Below are 6139 nucleotides of genomic sequence, written 5' to 3' on the forward strand. Positions count from 1 at the left end.
AAAATGAATTTCAGAAGAGACTCTGAACATTGCACTAGAGTGCTGAGAAGCCAAAGCAGAAGGAAGATATCAAGACATTAAGGAGCTGAACAGGAGATTTCAAAAGGCTGCGTGACAAGACAAAGTATTATAATGAAACGTGCAAAGGGCTAGAGTCAGAAAATCAAAGGGGCTGAACTCGCTCAGCATTTCTTAAGCTCAATGAACTGAAGAAGAAATTCAAACCTCGAGTTGCAATACTTAAAGATGTTTTGGGCAGAATATTAAAGTATTCTGCAAGTATTAAAAGAAGATGGAAAGAGTATACAGTCATTATACCAAAAGGAATTGGCAGACACAAAAGAATACAATGAAACAACATATGATTAAGAGCCTGTGGTGATGAAGAAAGAAGTTCAGACTGCTTTCAAAGAATTGGCTAAGAATAAGGCCTCAGGAATTGATAGTATATCAATTGACATATTTCAACTAACAGATACTGTCCTAGAAGTGCTCACCAAGTTGTGTCAATAAATCTGGAGAACAACCACTTGGCTAACTGACTGCAAATGATCTATGTTTGTTCCCATTCCAAAGAAAGGTGATCACACAGAGTGTGGAAATTATAGAACAGTATCATTACTATCACATGCAAGCAAGATTCTACTGGAGATTATCCAAAAACGACTAGAACAGCACATCAACAGAGAAATACCAGAAGTCCAGGCTGGGTTTAGAGGGTGTGGTGGTACTAGGAATATTGTAGGTAATGTTAGATGGATCTTGGCTGAAAGCAAGGAGTACCAGAAGAATGTCTATCCTTGTTTCATTGATTATACAAAGGCATTTGACTGTGTGAATCATAACAAACTGTGGCTAACTCTGAGAAGAATAGGAATCTCAGAACACTTGATTGTGCTAATGTGAAACCTATTCTTGGACCAGAAGGCAGTCATCAGAACAGAGCAAGAAAACATTGCCTGGTTCAAAATTGGGAAGGGTGTAAGCCAGGGATGTATCCTATCTCCATACCTTTACAACCTATATGCAGAACAGATTATCCGGGAGGCTGGGATCTATGATAAGTGTGGCATCAGGTTTGGTCGAAGATCCATCAACAATGACACAACCCTCCTTGCTGAAACTGAGGAGGACCTGAAGCTCTTGCTGTGGAAGGTTAGGGACTGCAGTCTTCAGTACGGATTGAGGCTCAATGTCAAGAAAACAAAGATTCTCACCACTGCACCAATTGGCAGCATCAGGCTGGATGGTGAAAAGATTGAGATTGTTCACAGTTTTGATTTGCTTGGATCCACAGTCAACACTCTTCACATCAGAAGCCAGGAAATGAAAAGATGTATTGCGATGGGAAAGTCTGCAGTTAGAGACCTCTCTAAAGTACTGAAGTGCAACGATGTCAGTCTGGAGACTAAGGTGCACCTGATACATGCAATCACTTGCTACGTATCAGAGAGCTGAACAATGGCTAGGGATGATAGAAGGAGAATTGATGCCTTTTAGACGTGGTGTTGGAGAAGAGTATTGAATACACCATGGACTGCTAAGAAAACTAACAGGTTTGTCCTGGAGAGGGGGAAGCCGGGCTGCTCCTTGGAGGCAAGGATTCTGAAGCTTCTTCTAATATACTTTGGACATTTTGCAAGGAGGGACCAGTCCTTGGGGAGGGACGTCATGCTTGGGAGGGTGACCCTCAAAGAGATGGATTGATTCAGTGACTGGAGTAATGGGGGAAGGTGTGTTGGAGGTTGTGAGATAGGCACAGGATAGGACAGAATTTAAGGCTGCTGTACATAGTATCGCTATGAGTTGCAGGTGACTCGACGGCACATAACAACAACAACAATGTATTCCAAGTAGAGGAATAGCTGGGTCAAATGAGAATTCTATGTGCCTTCATAGTGGTTGTGCCATTTTACATTTCCACCACCAGTTCATGAGAGTTCTGAGCTCTCCATATTTTCATCAACATTTATTGTTTGCTGGTTTGTTGAACTTTACTTTCATTGTTAGCATAAGATGATGTCTTTCTGTTTTGGTTTGTATTTCTCTAATATCTATGACAAAAATTGTGACTAACCTAAAATCCTAGAACACTTGATTATGCTCATGCAAAACCTGTTCTTGGACCAGGAAGCAGTCATCTGAACAGAATAAAGATACAATGTATGTTTCAAAATGAGTAAAGGAGTGTGTCAGGAATGGATTCTGTCTCCATACCTTTTCAATCTATATGCAAAACAGATCATTCAGGAGTCCAGACTTTATGAGGAGGAATGTGGCTTCAGGACTGAAGGTAGATTCATCAAAAACCTGCATTTCACAGATGACACAACCTTGCTTGCTAAAATTGAGGAGGACCCAAAGCATTTGCTGAAGAAGATCAAAGATTTTAGTCTTCAATATGGAGTGAAACTTAACATTGAGAAAAGAAAGAGTCTCACCATTGGGCCAACTGGCAGAACCATCATAGATGAAGAGATTGAGATTGTTAACAATTTCAGCTTGCTTGGCTCTACAATAAACACTCTTGGCACAAGTAGTCAGAAAATCAAAAGACTGATTGCGTTATGAAAATCAGTTGTCAGGGATCACTTCAGAGTGCTGAAGAGCAGCAGTATCAGTATAGAGAATAAGGTGTGCCTGATTCAGGCCATGGTCTCCTTGCTATGTATCAGAGAGTTGGACGACGACTAAAGATGACAGAAGAATTGATGCCTTTGAGTTGTGGTTCTGGAGAAGTCTTGAGCATACCATTGACTGCCAATAGAACAAACAGGTCTGTCCTAGAGAGAGTGAAACCAAGCTGCTGCTTGGAGGCAAGGATTTTGAAACTTCGTCTCACATATTTTGGCATGTTACAAAGAAGGACCATTTCTTGGAAAAGGACATCATGCTTGGAAAGGTGGAGGGACAGCACAGGAAAAGAAGACCCCATATAATATGAATTGACACAGTAACTGGGGTAATGGGAGTAGATGTGCCCAGAGGTAGTGAGATTGGCTCAGGATAGGGCAGGTTTCAGAGCTATTGTACTTAGGATCCCTATGAGTTGCAAGTGACTTGAAGGCACATAACAATAACAACACAATAATAGCTATGATCTTGAGCATTTCTTCACATGTTTGTTGACCATCAGAACATCCTCTTTGATTAAGAGTCTTTTCCTATCTCCTGCCTATTTGCAATTGGATTGTTTATTCTTTTTCTTGTTGAGATACAGTAGTATTCTGTAAATTCTAGATATTGATAAATATTTTTCCCAATTTGTAAGCTCTCCCTCCCATCTTATTGGAGAAATATTTTGATGCACACGATAATTTGTTTTTTAGAATGCCCCACTCATCTGGTACATCCTCTCCTGATGATAAATTTTTTGTGATGTTCGAAAGCCTATTTGTCCCATAGATTGATGTTGTTAGGTGTCATTGAGTGGAGTATGACTCATAGCAACACTGTGCACAATAGATCTGAACCCTGTTCTATCCTGAGCCATCCTCACACTTCCTGACACACAGAACACATTGCAGCAGTCACCGTGTCAAACCATTTGGTTGAGGGGCTTCCTCTCCTTTGCCGACCCTCCATCCTTCCCAACGTCATTTCCTTCTCCAAGGAATAGCCCCTACTAGCAACATGCCTGAAGTATGCGAGACAAAGCCTCATCATGCTTACCTCCAAAGAACACTCTGGGTCCACCTTCTCCAAGACTTATCTGTTCATTCTTTTGGCTGTCATGTTCAGTGCTCTTCTTCAACACTATACCGGAAAGGTGTCAATATTTTTTCTGTCATTCTTATTCCATAGATTAGGGCTTATCCATTTGCTGCTATTTTTTTCTTCCATGATCTTTATAGTTTTTGGTTTTACCCTAGGTCCCTGATGCACCTTGAATTGGTTTCTGTGTACAGTCTAAGATGTGGATTTTGTTTCAGATTTCTGCAAATAGATGTCTAGTTTTGCAAGCTCCATTTATTAAAGAGGCTGTCATCCCTCAGTGGATTTTGTCTCTTTGTTAAATATCAGTTGATCATAGGTAGGTAGACTTACTTCTGGGTTCTCTAATCTATTCCATTGGCCTCTGTGTCTGTTGCTGTCCCAGTACCATGATATTTTGATTACTACATCTGTATAGTAGGTTTAGCAATCAGAGACTGTGATGCCTCCTATTTTCTTTTCTTTGTCAGAAGAAAGAAAGTCTCTTTCCTTTTCAAAGTCGTAAATTGACCTTTCTATCTCCTTGAAGAATGATGTTGGGATCTGAATTGGTATTTCATTAAACATGTAGATTGCCAATAGGGTTGTGGTTTTGATTTGTATCTCTCTTTTTTCCTAGTGATTTTGAGCATATATTCATGTATCTGTTAGCCAACCAAATTTCTTTCTCTGTGAAAAGAGTGGCAAAGTTTAGCAAGGCAACAAATAATGAATGTTGGAGAGGATGTGGCTAGATGGGAACACTAATATATTGTTGGTGGGATTATAAAATGGTACAAGCACTCTGGAAGGCAGTTTGGAGTTTCCTTAAAAAGCTGAACTTAGAAATTTCATATAACCCTACAGCTTGCAATATACCCCAAGAAAATGAGAACTGAGGCACAAAGAGAGACTTGTACACCAATGTTCATAGCAACGTTATTCACAATAGCAAAAACATGGAAACAGCCCAAATCTCCAACCACGATTGAATGGATTGAGAAATTACAGTACATTCACATGATGGAATACTATGCAGCAAGCAGGAATAATGATTATGTAAATTACTACCTAACTTGGGAGGGAATGGATTGAATTATGCTAAGTGGATTAACTCTGTCCCATAAGGACAAATACTATAAGACCATTACTGTAGGATGTGTATGAGGATCCAAAGGGGGGCAGAGGGGTGAGCAGAGGGATGAGGATGGGTAGGGAGGTGTTAATCATAGGGTTGTACAATTTGATGGGTGGAAGGAGCGGTGGGTAAAGGAAAGGGGAAGAGATCGAGCGTGAAAAACAATGTATATGAATTTTGTAAGTAAACCAATGAAAAATAAAAATTTGACAAGAAAAAACCCAACAACCAAAAAACCGCATGTAGATTCATTTTAGTAGAATTATCATTTCATTTCGAGTGGCAGGCGACTGGAAGGCACACAACAACAACACCAACAACAACAAAAACATCATGAACATAGATAGTATGCTGTTGTTCTTATGCACCATCTTGTCACCTGCTACTCATAGAATGCCCCTGGGAGAGTGCCTTCTTTTTTTTTATTTTGTGAAATAATTCAAGTAGAATTGGTGATAACTCTTCTCTGAATGTTTGGTAGAATTCAGCAATGAAGTCATCTGCTCCAGGACTTTTTTAATGGGGGAGTCTTTTTTATAACCAGCTCAATTTCTTCTTTTGTGATGGGTCTGTTCAAGTATTCTACATCTCTCCTTGTCAATGTGGGTAGGGCATGGGTTTCAAGGAATTTGTCCATTTCCTCTAGGTTTTCAAACTTATCAGAGTATGTTGTTGTTTGTTGTTGTTATGTGCCATCGAGTCGCTTGCGGCTCATAGCGACCTTATGTACAAGAGCCCTAAATACCATTCTATCCTGTGCCAACCTCGCCATCTCAAACACACTCACTCCCACCACTCCACTCACAGATCGATCCATTTCATTGAGGGTCTTCCGCTCCTGCGCCGTCCCTCCACTCTCCCAGACATGATGTCCCTCTCCAAGGACCAGTCCCCCCTTGCAACATGCCCAAAGTATGTCAGACAAAGCTTCAGAATCCTTGACTCCAAGGAGCATTCTAGCTTCACCCTTTCCAGGACAAACCTATTTGTTCTCCTAGCAGTCCATGGTATATCCAACACTCTTCTTCAGCAACACAGCTCAAAGGCATCAATTCTCTTTCTGTCATCCCTAGTTACTGTCCAACTCTCCGATGCATAGCACGTAATTGCAAAGACTATAGCCTGGATCAGGCGCACCTTAGTCTCCAGCTTGACATCATTGCTCTTCAGTACTCCATCATTGCTCTTCAGTACTTTTGAGAGGTCCCTCACAGCTGACTTTCCTAATGCAATTTGTCTCCTGATTTCCTGGCTGCTGTTACCAAGAGTGTTGACTGTGGAGCCAAGCAAACTAAAATTGTTAACTAT

This window comes from Elephantulus edwardii, unplaced genomic scaffold, assembly GCF_000299155.1.
Source record: "Elephantulus edwardii isolate Elephantulus edwardi_28Jun2011 unplaced genomic scaffold, EleEdw1.0 scaffold00178, whole genome shotgun sequence".
Classification (NCBI taxonomy): Eukaryota; Metazoa; Chordata; class Mammalia; order Macroscelidea; family Macroscelididae; genus Elephantulus; species Elephantulus edwardii.